The following is an 18,389-nucleotide window of genomic DNA, read 5'->3' as shown; positions in this document are numbered from 1 at the left end:
GTTAATGAAACAAAAATCATCCTAGGGTTTAAAAAGTCTAAGCACCCATTAGGGGTTTAGCTCTCCATGGAGCAATACAAAATTAACAATTAAATCAAAAGTAAGTGCAAGTAATCCATAGAGAAAAACCCCTTGTCATACGAGCGATGGTCTCGAGGAGCCGCCTGTCTTCTCAAGGACTCCTTTGTCAAGCTTTAGGGCCTACCTTGCGAGAATCGATGCCAACAAAAAGCTTCCTAATAGCTCTCCTCCAAAGGGAATCGATGTCGAATGCCATAGAACCGCTCTTAAAACCCAGCAAGAGCCTCTCCAAACATTAACCGTGCTCGCCTCAGAAGATGGACAAAAGATGGAAGAAGATCCCCAAATAAAACTCTCAAAGTGCGTATTTATAGGGTTGAAATCGGGCATCCACAGGCGTGTAGAAATTTCCACACGGCCTTGTGGATTTCCAAGTCTCCATTTCCTATGAGCTATGAATAGTAACTGTTACATTGGTTTTGCTATCAATGAGCTGCTACAATACTTTCTACCAAAATACTCTCGAATTCACTTTCTTCATCGAGGCACGTATGATTGGGCACATCTATCTCTATGTCAGAGATCACGTCACGTCTTGCTTTCAAACACATTGACGAAGCTCTTGATAATATTGCACAAGTCGGAACATATGAGTGTAACTGCCTTTGTGCCTCTCCAATTTGTGTATTCACTTGAGCATTTTGGAGGTTGGCACACACCCACATGTCTATGAGCACAACTTATGCCTTAATCTTTGTTCGGTCCAAGAATTTCATCAACAATCGCCTCCACGATCTACTTTTGCTTCATTTCTTCCAAACTTGTTTCCACAACCCTAAATGCACAAAAGAACACAAATACACATGACTGAATTATAAAATCTGATAAAAGTGATGCTCAATGTAAGAAAAATATACTTCGTATTACTTATACACAAGCACTTATCAGAAACCCAGCCTGGTCCAGATATTTCTCTATCTCTTAAAAGGGTCCAATTACACTTCTTTCTTGAGGACAAGTACCTTGTAATAAATAGATCATAGGCTCCTATATTATTTAACTGTGATTATTGTACCTCAAGTTTATTGATATATTAGTAGTTTATATATAAATATATATAATTCTTTCTATGATGAGGAAGATATAGCCCATTGAATATTATATTATCATATATAAGTCCATTATCACAATATTTTAAAGAACATATATAATGAATATCATTATGATAACAATCTGGAGTGAGTCCAATATTATTATAAACACTAATTATACTCCCATTAAAGTTTCCCTTAGTGTTTTTCTTTTTAATATTAGATCATTAAATACACAAATAAAAATGAAACCGTTTTATCATGTTCCCTCAATTTGAATGATTAGAGTTTAGACTTAGGTTTTTCATTAATGAAAATTCAAAATAATGAATAAAGTCCTAATCATAATAGGTTCAAAACAATTCCAAAGTAAAATCACTTTGCTACAAATTAATTAAACTTAAAGAGAATAATCCCTATAATTAAAAGCCTAGATCTTCTAGTTGAAAATTGTTTGATAACAAAAAAAGATAGTGGGAGCATACTTGCATTTGAATCCATAAATGCAAAGCGAGCAAGATAAAAACTCTAATAAGAGAAAACATAATTTGAATCTGAGTTGTTGGGATCACACTTTATTTATAAGAAAATTTATGAGCTTAATTACAAATCGCTTCTATCATAGACTTCACAATTTGCCCTAGACATTCTACATTATTATTTTGCCCACATATTTAATTTTGATAATTAAGATCTAAGTTAAATTGTAAACTACTCTAATTAGATCCTTTAAATCAAATATATACATCATACATAATTATTAATGTGATTCATCTACATCTAAACTATCTAATGCATATATTTTGTTACATACGTACACACTCACTCACACAAAAGAAAAGTACAGCAAAATAAAAATGGTATTGAGATTAATAATAAAAAACATTAATATCATGATTGATGGGGATGATTATCTCTACTGCACCATTGAGGTTGAGACAAATTTGTTTTACATATAATTATAAGATTTGGGTGGTTTAGGAAAAACAAATTGGTGAGCGATCCATAGAGTGCATGGAGTCGTCAAAGTAGTACCCTCAGTGCGAGCACGAGAGAATGCATATTCCCACAGGCCCCAGAATCTACTCTTACTTCCTCTTTGCGTATTGTCTGGCAGAATGATTCGAAGGGTTTCTCTAATCTATTACTTGGAAATAAAAGAACTACAAATGGAGTCTATGATAAGGTAGGGGTATAAAAATCGGGGAAAGAAATGGTCACGGATGCGGATTCCCTAGGGGCTACTAAAGTGCAAAAGATGCTAAGAATGTCATGCAATTGAAGGTTTGGACCCTAGAGATTTCCTAAATTAGATCAATCCGATGGTCACGGCAATTAACCCTAATCCGAGTATAAGTATTGACACGAAATTTCTTTCGATCAAATCCTCATACTGATTGCATTAACAAGTGGGAAATCCCTAATTAGGGGCGGAACACAACTTGGTCTAGCCCCTAATGAGTGGAGAGTGCAGAATACTGGCTGGTCACGGCGTATTCGGGTACATGAATCCCTTCCAAACTTGGTGTGTCTAGTACAAGAGGCGATGGTCACGCTACCAAGTACAACCTAGCGAGTTGGTTTCTGAGTTCTCATGTAAGCAACACATCAAATGCACCAGAATGAATCACAAATACACAACAATTGCAATAGACAAAATTAAATCATCCAAATACACAAGTTCACCCCCAAGGTTCACTCGGCATCCGGTGACCTTAGGGGTCTACTAAATCCATGCAAACAAATACAAGCAACAAGTCCCATGAAAAACAACTACAAATGGCATAAGAAAACTCCCTCAAACAATAGAAGTAGGAAAGACAAGCCAAGCTAGGTGGAAATGCTTTCCCACGGAGCCCCGCGATGAGGCGGCTTCCCTCGTAGTCTACAAACTCCCAAAGAAGAGATCGAGTGAAGATCTAGCCAAAACCCGAGCTTCTCCCTTTGATTTCCCTTCTCCAAAAAGTGTGATCTTGCCTCCCTAAAAGAGCGGTGAAAATTGGCTCCAAGAACCTCCCAAAACTCCTCCCTTTGCCCTAGAAAAATCGTGGTTTCATTTATATCCTGTCCCAGGGCCCATGCGGGCGCATGGAGCCCGGAGTGAAGCTCCACGACCAAATGCCCGAAAACATGCGGGTTGCTGCGATTGACTCACCTACGTTGTTTTTGCTACAGTAGTGCTTTACGATGCGAGTATTGAGAATTTCCGAAGAAACCTCACGGCGACCCCATGCGAGCGCATGGAGCCCGTGAAACTCATGACCAAATGCCGCGGCAAGAACAATGACCCGCTACAATACACGCTACAGGTCTGACCCCAAAATGCCGATTTTGGTGTCGAATTCATCCGATTTACATTTTTGAGCATCGTTCGACTCATTTTAAGACACTGCAACACTGAAATAACCAATTTAGACATAAAAGCGGGCATCAAGTCGTTAACATATTCACAAATGATACAAGATTAATACATATAAAATACATACATTTAGGCGTTTATCAAACATCCCCACACCTAAGCGTTTGCTTGTCCCCAAGAGACACACACATGAAAGAATAAGGGGCGAGAATGATAAACGACTAAAGCGTACGACCTCAAGCTCAAATAGTGAAGAACCCCACGAGCACTGAGATGAAATGAATTCAAAAGGAAATGAGTTGTACAATAACTAAGTCCAGTAGAGATAGTCATGATTCCTCTAGAGTGCTTTCCTCGTGAGTGTGTGTATGCTTCATCCCTCGCTCTCCCCTATTCACACCACATTCAATGACTAAACGGTGTTAAAAATGTTAAAGACACCCTCAATAGTAGGTCAAGAGTCCTTCGGTCCACATTCAACACTTTAGTAACTAAGTGAATGCATGATTGAGTCCGGGAGAACAAATACTTCTTTATTTATTTATTTATTTATTTATCCGAGTCCGCCTAACGTAGACTGCACAAAATATCTTATAATCTTTCAGAAGGATGCACATGCTAATTAGGCACAAGAGCCACCCAACTTACTTGATTACAATCTACATAGACGCATTCATGCTAAATTAGCAGAGGAATACTGACATAGACTCATCTTTTTTCCAAATAGATAACTAATTATATACATGTCTCTCGAGCACTTTCAGTGCAAAACTTCACTTAGGGATAAAAGCAAAATGAACAAAAAGAACCAAAAGCTCTTAAAAGACAATTAAGGGATGAATTTACCACTCTAACACTTTAAATCAAAGTAGTGGGTTAGCTGGGGCAAAACAAGGTAGAAGTCGTGTCAAAGTCTGTGAAGAAAACACTAGGAAAGAAAACAAGACTTCCTTATAGCACAAATAACACTACAACTCATTACTATCATTCATTCAAGCCAGGAGGTTCTTAACAATAAATCATAGCTATCACGGGTGAGTAAGCATGCAAATAGCCCATCCCATCCCACACCTAGAATTGTACATTGCCCTCAATGTACACTAATCGCCAGAATATGGTGTAGAATTCATAATAATTAAATAAAGCATGAAAAGGGAAGGGAAAAGACGCCCCATTTGGTTGATGAAGAGTGTTCAGTGAAAAGCACGGTCATTGGGCAACAACGCTAGCAAAGTGGAAAGGAGGAGGTAACAATCCGTGAGAAGTCTCCAAAGCGGGGTGGTGCTGCCAATCAGCAGTCTGGTGATTGATTAACTCAGTCACGGTCTCGCCAAAACCTAGAACTTCGAGGTCAGCTGTGGTCAATTGTACTGGATGATACCAAAGGGTTTGGATCGAAGAGATTATAGCGTGCCCTATGTTGTGGTAAGGCAAAGGATGACACTCCACTTGATGCCGCGTCGTCGTCGCGTGGCCGCTTTTGTTAGAACTCGCTTGATCGGGCATACCCATACCACAAAAACAAGTGATCAAACCAATATTTTTATGAATACATTCATAGGAGATAACTATATCATCATGGAATTAATGAAAAATTGAAAGCACAACAATTTCTATGTGAAGAATGAAAATTTCAGCCATGGCTCTCTGATGAATCCTGCGAAAAATTTTGCAGAGTTTCTCCTAGACATCAGCTTCCCAAAAATTTACAAAATGAAGGAAAAACTCAAAGAAACAAGCATACACCACATCACAACAACCAAATATGTCATTCAAGCTTCAAAGATAAAGTGAGAACACAATAAAACCAAGTTTGTAGCAAAACTAGAATTAGGGCTTGGAGGCTTGGGGTGATGAGATCCGTAAAGCGGTTGATAAAACTCCGATTAAAACCCAAGAATGAGTTTGCAAGATGGAGGAGAGGTGATTAGAGAAGAAAAACTATGGTGAAGAAATGAGGTAGAGTGAGGGAGAGATGAGAGGAAAACAAGAGGAGAAGAAGGAGGAGAGTGGAGAGAGAAAGGGGACAAAGCCCCTTTTAATGGGCAACCAGCCATACGGGTCCCATGCTTGAGCGCATGGTGCCGCGTGACATGTCGGAAAAACTCAGCTCGAAGGCTCACGGGACTAGCCCATGCGTGCAAGATGGCGCCCAGTGGAGCCTCTCACTCATCGCGACACAGTGGGCCGAGAGCCTCACGCGCACCCATGCGGGCGCATGGGCGCCCGTGGAGGCCACAGCGCCAGCAGCGTGGTCCCTCAGCGAGGTCCTGTCGCCGCCAGGATGGCCACAAGGCCCCTGGATCATGCCACAGAGTGTCCATACAGGCCGTAGCTCACGGCCCGTATGGACTCAGAAAATATGAAAATTGGCATGGTTCCTCTCGCAAACTCAATAAAATACGAATTACAACCTCATGGATGCCGAAATAACAATGAAACACAACTAAACAATACTAATTCAAGTCCAAAGCTACACAAGCATAGCCTAAGCATGAGTTGAGCACAAAACATCAACAAAAGAAAATACGTAAAAAACACACAAACATAAGTATTCAACCACAATATAGAAACTAAGCAACTAAAAGAAATACGAAAATTTAAAAGACATGATTTAAAAACTTGGGTTTGCCTCCCCAAGAAGTGCTTGTTTAACGCCATTAGCTTGACGTACCTTTTTCTTGCTCAAGGTGGATCAAATGGTGAGGACTTACCCAATCCCAAGAGAGAGTGCTCCAAGATAGGTATGAGCTTCAATCGGTGACCGTTAACCTTGAAATGGACCTTTCTCCGGATGAGTTATCTCGATGGCGCCTATGGGAAAGATTTGTGAAACCCGTGAAGGGTCCGCGCCATCTCGATTTTAACTTCCACGGAAGAGTCGTAACCTCGAATTGAAGAGAAGAACGGTCCACTTCCTTTGAAGTGTTTTCCCATGTTTAATGTAACGTGGTCACGATGCTCCTTGATCCTTTTCTTGTAAAGCAAGGAATTTCTATATGCCATAGGTCCACCATTCATCCAACTCGAACTTGTTGGAGCTTCCGCATATGACCGATGAATGTGAGGATCAAAATTCGTGGGCTTGCTTAATAGCCCAAGATGCTTCTGCTTTATGTTCCACTCGGCGGGTGCAATGGCAGCAGCTTTCCCGTGAGAATAGCCTATAAGGGTACGCTTCGAAGAGGTAAGGTCTCATACGCCGTCCGATATGCCCAAAAGGGCATCATCCTCGTGATGATCTCGCCCAATCCTTCTCTTGTATACGGCTTTCACGGAGACTTCTCCAAAATCCGCTTTCAATTCGCGGTGTTAGAGACTTCAACTTGCCCACTAGTTTGAGGACGGTGCGGAGTTGCAACCTCGTGGAATACTCCATATATCGCGGTGTTTGTAAACGCGAGGAGTTACAAAAGTGGGTACCCTCTATCGCGGCGATGATGCCTTTCGCGATTGTACCAAATCACGGAGAATAGTATATTTTATCACCACCGCTAGATTGCACTTGTGGGGATGCTCAGTGCTTTCAATCCATTTAGAAACATAATCTCATGTACTACGTATCAAACGCGGTACCAGGAACTAGGGAAGGGTCCCATGAAATCAATCCCCCACACCTCGAATACCTCACAAGCTTGGGTCCGGCGTTTGTGGCATCTCATCTCTCTCCTTGAAATGTTTTCCAGATCGCGACACCCATCGCAACATTGAACAAACTGTGCGTCAAAGATGGGCGACCAATAGAAAACCTCGCATCTAGGAGAATTTTCTACGGGTCGCTCGGGTCATGTCGTGATGCTACCGACCTTGCACGTAGCAATGCTCCCGAGATAGAGCCACCCTCCGAATGAGATATACATACTCCTTACCACATCGTCGTGCAAGAAGTTTCTAAACACTAGGGATCTTCCCGTAAGTAATACTTTTACGTCGTAGGTAGAACTTCTCCGTTGTTGATAAAGTCGACCCGATCGGGGCGATGTCCTCTGACAGAAGATAGTTTGCAAAATCACAGTGATCTTTCATGGAATTTCTTCCCTCTCATTATTTGAATGCTAAACAAGCGCTCATCAGTGAAAAACCATCATTTATCTCCTTTCTATCCTTGGGTGCTCTCCAGTGGGGATCACGAGGCGCGATAGGTGGCTCGTGCGGCCAAATTTTTAGCCCCGCTTATCCTTAATCTCCAAGTCAAACTCCTAGCAAAAGAGTACCACACGCTGATCAAAGCGAGGTTTTGCATCCGCTTTGCTCAAAAAGATAAGCAGAGCGAGTAATGGTTCCGTGAACACGCATCACCTTCGATTAACACTAAATATCAACGGAACTTGTCAAATGCAAAAACCACACTGCTAGCTTTTCTTTCGTGGTCCTGTCATTCTCCACGAGCATCGTTCAATGTCTTGCTTGCATAGTAAATAGGGTGGAAATGACCTCCGCAAGCGTTGCCCAGGCGCTAATCGCGAAAAGTGGCTTAGCATCACCCTTGTTTCAAAAGGTAGAATTCCAATCGGGGACACAATAATCGGGCTTCAACAAAGCTATGTAAGAGATGCAGGTCATGCACTACATCACGACCTCTAACGAATGCCGAGTCCTTCCTCAAGAAGTTTTTGTAAGTGTCGTGCAATCAATGAAAAACTCTGGCTAGTCTTCCAGAAACCTCGCATGTCCCAGCTCCTAATGGCTTTCACGCCGTTAGGAGGTGGCTGCTCGATGGTGGAAACTCTTGGCCTTTATATCCACCGCAATTCCTTGTTAGACATCCGCATGACCAAGCACAATGCCTTCCTTGACCATAAAATGACACTTTTCGTCTGAGAACCAAGTTGGTTTCCTCACATCCTGCTAAAACCCGTCTTGATGAGGCAGAGGCAAAGAATCACACCAAAAACTGCGAGAAATCATCCATGAAAACCTCACTTATTATCTTCCACAAGATCATCAAATATGGCTATCATGCACGTTGGAAGGGTATTTGGTCGCCGCTACATAGACGCAGAAGGCATACTGACGGTAAGCAAAAGTACCATGAGGGCATGTGAAAGTTTGTCTTCTCCGGTCTTACTGGGCAAATTGGGATTTGAAAAGCGTCAGGAGAGACCATCTAAGAGAAAGCGATGAATATGAGTGCCCCTGCTAGTCGCCTTCGCGCATTTGCCAGATGAAAGGTAGAGGGAAATGATCTTTTCTAGTAGCATCATTGAGTTTTCTCGGTGGTCTATGCACACCCTCCAACTGTGACCGGGTACGGTAGTGGGGACCACTCATCCATTAGTGACCCACTGTCACATCTGGCACCACCTCACACGGGCTCACCCACTCACCGTGTGGAGATAAGTGTCAAATGACGCCCGAGCATCAAGAAGTTTGATCTTACCCCGCCGCGTGCACTGGCTTCTTTTCGCATTAGGGTCGAGCCGCCTCGGGGTATGGTCTGCTTCACGTCTGATTATCTTCCATGAGAATTTTGTGTGTACAAAAGTGAAAGGACTAATCTTTAATATCGAAATCTTCCACGCACTGCTGTGCTCTAACGGACTGATAGGTCGGCTTTTTGCTGGGGTCAAGTCGCGAGGCAATGATGATTGGAAGTTAGTATCCCTGCACGTATCTGCGCACTCTGTGTGCTCTGCGTGGCTTCGAGCTCTAGATCCGTTCCTCAATTGACGATTTTAATCCCCAAACTTGCGAAATCAAAAATCTTCGAATCATCTACTCCTCATCGGTGGAGCTACCACTATCCAAGCACTCTTCTATGGCGTGAATCTGCATCCTGATGACGAGGTCACTTCCCCCATGAGATCTATTATTTCTCTTCATCTCACGTGTTGAACTAGTACAACCGTAGTTAGCCGGACCCGCTCCTTTCCATCTCCTCGGCGATAGGGATGGAGAGAAGACAAAATGTCATGGTAAAGCTCAACTATTGGCAACATTACTGTTGGTCTTCGATAATCTTGCGAATAGGTCACTGCACATCAAGTTCTTAAGAGTGCAGTTCTAGCCACCTCTGTAATGCTCGGACCATCTCGCAACTATCAGAAGTAAATGGCGTTCTAATCATCCCCTTCACGGTTCAAGTGCCACTAGAGAATCAAGTAGGGAATTCGGGAGTATGGAGTATGCAGACGAAGCATCACCCGCAATGCACGGTGAAAACATGAGTTGTAGTAGATAATGAATAACTAGAAATTGTTAAACAAAAGAGAAATCTATTTAAAAAGCGAAAAATAATTTGAATAAAATAAAAAGGAACAAAGTGCAAAATAAAAAGAAACAAATGTCTGTGAGTGTAAAAGAAATAATGAGCTAGAGTCAATAAACTCTAAAGTTTCTCGAAGTATTCCTTGTGGGTCCTTCGCATCGCGCCAGTACTCCTCCCTTTGCCCTAGATGGGTTTCGTTTATATCCATGGTCGTCCATGTGGGCATCCATGGCAAGTGCGTGGAGCCTGTGGAAGCTCACTGACCAAATGCCCGTAAAACAGTTTGCCGCACGACATGAGAGCACTGCATCGAGCTCATTTAAGGACACCATAGCACTCGAAATAACTAATTTAGACAGCATAAAACGGGCATCTGATGCTAACATATTCTACAAATGATACAAAGATTAATACATATAAAATACATACATTTAGCGCTTTATCACAAATCATGTTTGTCCACAATAGTAAAGGAGTAATTGCTTCCACGCAAGTGTATGGGAGTCACCAGTAATACCTTGATGCACGAGTGCAAGGATGGTGTCCAGGGCTGATGGAGCTCTGTGCTTCTCCATCACTGATTATCCAACCTCACCACTTAAACATGATGAACTACTCTAATACATGCAAGAAGGTAAACAAACACAAGTATAAGAATCACAAAGCAAGGCAGTGATTCTGAGAGCAACAATGAGATCTGAGGGCTATGGATGAGGATCCTCTTGAGGTTCATCATGATATATGGATCTGCGATAAAAGCATAGCAAGGGTGATTTAGACAAAGGGATCTCAAGATTAGACCAACCCCAATTTCTCGGCAATTGGACCCTAATCTCATACGAATGTTCATAGGAATCTCTCTCTAACCAACATCCCTACGATTGCATTAAGTACAAGGAGATCCCGAAATAAGGATACACTTCCCTAAGTCTATCCTTAAGATTCGAGCTACCGATATCCAATTTCTTGACATGTCAATACAAGCAAACCTTTTAGTTCAATAGGGATCTAAGACACGTGAGTCGGTCACATCTACATGTACAACTCAATAAAGAACTACGGATCTCTCCATTTAGTAGTTCTAGGCGTGAAGAACAATGAACTAAATCATAAATCATCCCAAGCATTTCAATTAAAGACAAAGCATCAAATACATGATGAACCCTCAATGTCAAGGAAAGCAAGAAATAATTCATAAATGACATTCCCTACTCCAAATGATGGAGGAGACAAGGCCGGTATGTATTCTCTAGCCAAATGAATCTTGAATGACCCTTGACTCCTCCTCCCTTGGTGATGACTCTCCCGCCAGAGATCAATCTTTCACCTCTCAAGGATGTTCTTCTTGTTGATGTCGTTCTCCTCATCTTCTACCCAAGTAATGGCTACCAAGGAATCCCCTTTCATGCCTAGAATGTGCTTTTATAACTCTCATGTATATGGGCCATATGGGGGTCGATTATAGAGTCAAATGGGGCATAAAACTCTCAATTTTGAGCCATCCCGATCAATCCGGGGTCCATGAGGCCCTTATTGAGGCCATATGACTTGGGGCAATTCCTTTGCTTCCATTGCTCACGGTATCAATCCCGGGCTGTATTGAGGCGTATGACTTGGAATATTTTAAGCTCAAAATTCTCCGGGTGATCTGATGGCGCTATAGTGATTTCACGGGACCATTTGCCGATTACTCGAGCTACATTAATGCATTGTGTAAATACGCTCTGATCGTGACATAGTTTCTTCTCTTTTTCACCCCAAATTGTATCTTCATGTTCTCCATGGCTCCTCCATTACCCTACGAGAATATACACGGTTAAGCATAAAATGGGTATCAATTCTTACAAAATACATGCTAAGTGTATCAAATACATATACTAAAATACATACATTTAGACACTTATCAAAAGGATAAAAGAAATATACTTTGGATTGGCCCCTATCACCTAGAGATGGGCGAGGATCGAATGTGGGCTTGGTCGAGTTGACCTAAAGCCGGCCAAAGGCAGAAGCCCATTCTCTGATTACCAGAACTGCGGCCTGGTTGACTCGGCGAATCGGTGGGTTCTGGTCACATTCCATACCCGGACCCTGTCCGGACTAAAAGGAATTAATGAATTAGGGTTTTATAACTTGTATGAGGTTGCATCCTTCTCATATTTATATATAAGATAATGTTACAATTTTTGGCTTACAATCAAGCGTTGATACATATCCTATAATTACTCGTATGATTTGGTTTCTTACCAACTATACATGGATCCTTATTATCTTAACATGGATCCTAATTATCGTATCTGGACCACCTTGATAACCGGCCGGGTGAAACCATCGTTCTGGACCGACCGAGACGATTTTTAAAATTATAATATATAATTTTAAAAATAATAACTATATAAAAAATTTAAACTTACAAAAAAAAATTTGAGAACTATTCATGAAGAGTTTCACTTGGAGATATACTTTCTTTAAAAAAAACATTCATGAGCTTTAGCTCTTTTATCTTCATCTCCCCAACATAGAGGTCTGTAACATATTTGCAGTTAATGCCATCATATAGTTTCTTCCTCAATTAGAAGAAATTAGTAACTCACCAAGATCCTTTAAGGCAAACTCACTTTGCAAATTTACAAAAGGTCGAACACTTAATGAGGAAGAGCACATGACAATAAAGTCATCAACATAAATGAGAACATAGATGCGATAGTCACACTCACTGTTATAAATAAATAAGGAAGTGTCGACCGACGAGACGACATGAACCCAAGTTCACTCGTGAGCTTTTAGCTCGGCCTAGCATGGCTCAAGCCTGGTGTGCCCTGCTTTTGAAACATACTGAGCCTTATCAGCAGCTTACGCACAAAGATGTACAGCTGCCGTGAGTTTTTGTACCCGTGAGGCTAATGCATAAAAACTTCCCTCTTCCGTACACACCATGTCAAAAACATGTTCTAAATATCCACTGCCTAGAAGTCCCACGCGTGATACGACATGGGCGGAGGAGAACCAAGAGAATTATTGCGCTGCTTAACCACTAGGGTGAAGGTATCCGCACAATTAATACCATAATGTCGCGCGAAATCCTTTTTGCCACTAGGCGAGCTTTGTGTCTCGGCCGATGCTGCCATCCGCCTTGTGCTTAATCCTAAAATCCACTCTGCGCTTTATAATGTTTTCGACTTCGAGTGGGATGAACGAAGACTCCATGTACCACATTTCTATTGCAGTGCTTCATTCTCGGGTCCGTAGAATGTTTCCAATCGAATTTGTCATCGCCATATCAAGAGACTACGGTTCAGCGAGTGGCTCTATAACCATAAACAAATGAGCGATGCACATCTATAAAATGTACAAGAGCACTACGGATATTTGTCACTGAAGAACATGTTGTCATGTGAGTGCGCCATGTGGGCAGGCGGCGGCACAACATGAGGCGCAGGGAGATGCTTCGAGAGCGGCTTCGGCCTGCTAGACTGCCCCAACTCGGCAAGCGCCCACTGCTTTCATCCCAGCACGAGTCCCATGTGCGGTAGGAGCAGCGGGTTAAGCCCGGCCTAGTCATTTCTGTATTTAGCACACTCGGAGGCACCCAGCGCCTATAGTGTCATGCAAGTGCGCCTCTGACAGTGCCAGACAACCTCTGGGCGCACAAAAACACTAGGCTACACAACAGGGGAGCATTAGTAGGTTCATTGAGTCGCACTAGCCATGATCCAATACCACCGAGCAGGTTGGACTGCATTTCCTAACAAGATGCTGAGGACCATATGTCGCACGGAGAGCGGCGTAGGAAATGCTCTCTCATCGAAAGCATAACTGTCGCCCGGAGATGTATATTCGACCGTGATGTTGAGATCAAAGACACTTATAGCCCTTATGTGAGTACTATAGCCAAGAACGCACATCGGCGTAGAATGAGCGAGCATCTGCGAACATTATAGGCTCGAAGATGAGGCCAACATGCACACCCACCTTTAGGAGGAATAATGGGGTTTGATGTTGAACAATCTAGCCGGAGTGGAATTGTGTATAACTCTTTATTTGGTAGTCGATTGATGAGGTATCTGGCGGTAGATGCAAAAGGCTTCATCCCAAACTTGAGGAACACACGAAAGGGCAAGAAGGCTAAACCCGCTTTCCGAGCAATGCGCCGATCGACTTTGGTCTGTCCAGCGCGCTTTATTGAGGTGTGTGAGGACAAGAAATCGTGGCGAACAATGCCAACTTGATTATGAATGTATGTTTGAGATACTCACTGTCAATGGGTTTGCATGCAAAGAATCTTTCCTATCAAGTCGTTGTTTTTCAACAAAGAGTTTGAAAATGAACAAATGTGTGAAAACGTGGGCGCTTACTGTTTAAGAGGAAATACCCAAACAAATCCTTGCTAAAATCATTAAAGAAAACTCACACATAATATTTAAACCCCCAGCCAGGCGAGTGCAAGTGCAGGACACATACATCAGAGCGGAGCAAGTGCTATTAGAGACACTACGCAGTTCATCTGGCTAATGTAAAGGTAGCGATGACTTCTTAGCCTATTGACATGAATCACGAGACATCGACACTATTGGCCAAATATTGGAACTTATGGAAAGATTATTTGAGACTAGACTGCGGTGAACTATAGAAAGCAGCGGATGGCCAAGGCGGCTATGCCATCTTTTCTTGAGTGGGAGTGGCAACAGTGAGGCATGCTTGGAAGATGTAGATGGTGAAGACTCAATAGGAGGGGATAGAGGCCACCACTCGTATTCCCCCGAAGAAAGCATTCGCTTTTGTTGCAATCCTTAGCCAGAAAAATAGTGGGGATGATATTCCAAGCAGACATTGTTGCTCAGCGTGTGATGCAATGTTGCACGGAAAGCAAGATTTTTCTTTGGCATTAGGAACATGAAAAGAATATGTTTCAAGGATAAAGCTTGATCGGAGTGATGACATCAAGGAATAACCAATATGACCAATAAACATACCACGATCACTTACGGTGGTGCACCGATCCCGACCATGATATTTGACCAGCGATCGTACACCTGTCGAGCTCGCGCGGTGATGTGGTCGATTAGGGCCTGTGGTCGGTGTCGAGGATGGTGTTGATGTGATGTAGCCACCACGATCATGGCCTACACTGGCGGTAGGAGTGATTGGAAATAATGGCGACACTCGATGCACGCGTATCCCATCTTACCACACCCCGACATAGTAGGCCATGAGCTACCACCACCCTTCTTGCGTGCGGCCCTCGCCCGTCCTTGCGTGTTACGCGTGCTCTTCTATAGCTGGGTCCTGGCGCCCGCCTGTCGCGAGCGCCCACCTTGGCCACCACCAAATATGGCCTCCCTTGAAAACTACCACCATGGCCGCGCCGCCTGATACTGGAAGCTCATGAAGCGATATTGACAATGCAAACCAATTTGGAGGGCTTGATTCTATTGTTCCAAGTGAGGTCTCATATGAGAGAAAAATAGGGCGTAGAACTGGATCATGACCCGAGTCGAGTCGCTCGCGACGAGAAGGAAAGCGATTGGGTTGTATGTCGGCTGAGACTTCCACACCATGATGTGCCGATCGGATCATCATCGGCTACATTGGATGGCCGGTAGACACCATCCGAATCCGCAAAGCAATTTCATCGCAGGTTAAAGTACTCTGTCAGCGGCAAATCATTCTTGCAGTATGGTGAGAGTTGCATCCGATTTGCATGATCCCGGCCTTGGATTATGATGTGAACATGCGTTTGGTGAGCCACACTTCAACTACGGATGTCAAGCCAATAACTTATGACGGCACGCGGTTCTAGCGACCGCGAGTGCGGCGAGTACCTAGCGATCCTTGAGAAGCGGGATATTGTACTCGGGTTGGGGATGACCTTCTTAACTATCATGCTATCAATCATCTGGATTACATTTGATGGTTTGTTGCTGGCGCGACCTCCGTCACCAGAAAGAAAGTTGATAGCCTCGAGAAGGATAGGCATCTATTGCGCCTTCATAGCGTAATTCTCCCTTATGAGTTTCACATTGGCGCAGTTGGTGAGACCAGAGATAACGCTGCGCGAACCGAGAAAAGCACTAAAATTCATTGGATGTTTTGTTGAGAGAACTACTCTGATACAATAAAAAGGAATTAATTAATTAGGGTTTTGTAACTTGCACTCATACGGGTTGCATCCTTTGTCATATTTATATATAAGATAGTGTTACAATTTTATTGCTTACCATCAACGTTGATACATCCTATAATTATGTGATATGATTTGGTTTCTTACCAACTATACCATGGATGTGATATGATTTTTATTTCTTACCAACTATATATGGATCCTAGTCTCTTAACATGGATCCTAATGTATCATCATTACAGACCTGCCTTGATAACCCGCGGGCGGTCCGCAGAACCCGTCGTTTATGGGCCCGCCCGACCTTTTAAATTATAATATATAATTTTAAAAATAATAGAGATAGGTAAAACTTACATTTAAAGAGAACTATTCATGAAGGTTTCACTTGGGATTTACTTTCTTTACATTCATGATTTAGCTCTTTTATCTTCATACCCCCTTGTGTTGGAGTATCCTTTTTCGCCTTGCGCAACTTCTTGATGAGAGCCATCAATTTTCGCTTCAGACCTCGTTGAAACTTTCTATGAGCGCGAGCATGGAAGAAGCAGCGATCTCTGTTAGACTTCGATGGGCATATCAAAAGGGTTGATCAAGATTAACACCACTGCAAAGCCGAACTTCCTAAACATCCTCCTCTTGGGTTGCCCGGCGACACATCTCCTTAAAGACATTAACCATGGTACGCAAGCTAGTGGAAGTGCTCATCCTCGTCAAAGTATCAGTTTATTATTAGTGGGAGAAAAGGGAGAGATGGGCGGATGGTAAAGCCAAGAAAAATAAAAATCTCAATCTGGACTTTTTGTTTTTATATATATACATAGATTGTAATTATATATATATACACATATATTATAAAAATATATCATTTTTATACATTTAAATTTGAACCTAATGTGTTTTTGGATAAGATGGTTAGGCTGCTCAATAATTAGTGCATTGCATAAATAAAAACAAATAGATAAGATTGTAACATTTACATAATTTAAAAATACTATAAAGTTCGGCTTGCACATAATGTGATGATTAATCGAAAATGAACTTGCCTAGGTATCCTGCTTGGTTGTAAGAGGAATCAAAAGCAATGTAGTTTTTCTTACCTTAGACTAAAGTAATCACCTAATTACCTATTCATCACGCTTGAGTTCTAACTCTTGCTCGATGTTGGGGTTGTTGTTGTGCTTATCGTATGCTCCGGTGAAGAAAAAGTCCCTTTCGCTTGCACTTCCCATCTCCGTTTCTTATTGTCGAATTTGTGCACGCTTCTTATTTTATGATCATTATTTTATTAATTGTAATTCATAATTATGGTTTAGCATTTTTATTATTATTATATAATTTTATTATATAATAAAATTAATTTTAATATCATGATTTTGTCTACAATCATCTTTATTAAAAAGCGGACCTAACTTATCATGTTGTTAGTGATCACTAGTTTCAGGGATTTCTTAACTTTTATGTTATCCAATTTAAACACGCTTGTAATTATTGATGGAATTTTTGAATTTTAATATTTTTAAAGAACAATTTATTATTATCTTACATTCATTGCTTATCTATATATTTGCATATATAAATATTCCTATCCATCATCAAAATCACCATAGCTTTTAAGTGGATGGGCTTCTATACCTCTTAAACCCAAGTCTTGATAAATCGCCGGGTTCACCGAGCCAAACAGTGGTGCCGGAGGTTGGCCAGTGAGCCGGGTTATAATTAAAAAGCATTGATCCAGTACTAGGGATTGCTAGCAAATGTGGAGCCAGTGTCACACTACAGTCGGTCCACTTTCGGGTCGTCAACAGGGTTTTGGGTGGTGGGTTCAGTGAGAGTGCAGGCAAATCACGACTGTGCCCCTCTCATTATCGCGCTGGTTCTTATTTTTCTTAAATTTGATTATTTCTCTATAATCAAATATTTTTAATTCAAGTTATAAAAGTACTTCCAATTAAAATAGTAATTTCAATATAATTAAAATAATAAATTGATGATATCTATATATATTTTATGCGGTCGAAATTGTAGCAAACTATAACATCAATTGGGATAACTTAGCCAGCGATTTCTTGCTGAAGTGAAAACCGTATCTATATAAAATGATGACCTAGTTTATGGGCTTTTGTACTTAAAATTGACTTAAAATAAAATTAAGTGAAAATTGCCAAAAACCACTTTTAAGTTTGTAAAATTGCCACACACACCCCATTAGTTTCTGCAATACCCAAAAATCTCCTCCTTTTAAACTCTATGTTTTTCAAACCACCAAACTCAGCTCTGACGCGAATGTGAGCGGGTGAGGTTTCGAAATTTTGGGCCGAAAATGCCCTTCAGTGAGTCGTGGTCATTTCTGCGACCATCTCGGGCGCGATCAGAGGAAGTGGGCGGTTTCTCCGTAGGGTAACCACGCAGAGGGCTAATTTATCGAGCAGTTTAATTGCTCTCAACTCACGCCTCGCCTTTTCCATTTCGATCTGTCTCCGGTCGTCTCTGCGCGAAAGCCTCCGTAATCGGCATTTCATCAGCCTTTTCCCTTTCCACCAGTATCTCAAGGAGAAGTCCCTCCACGCGACTAGTTGGCATTTCATCGGG

The sequence above is a fragment of the Dioscorea cayenensis genome, chromosome 5, assembly GCF_009730915.1.
Source record: "Dioscorea cayenensis subsp. rotundata cultivar TDr96_F1 chromosome 5, TDr96_F1_v2_PseudoChromosome.rev07_lg8_w22 25.fasta, whole genome shotgun sequence".
Lineage (NCBI taxonomy): Eukaryota > Viridiplantae > Streptophyta > Magnoliopsida > Dioscoreales > Dioscoreaceae > Dioscorea > Dioscorea cayenensis.
This window is presented reverse-complemented; position numbering follows the sequence as displayed.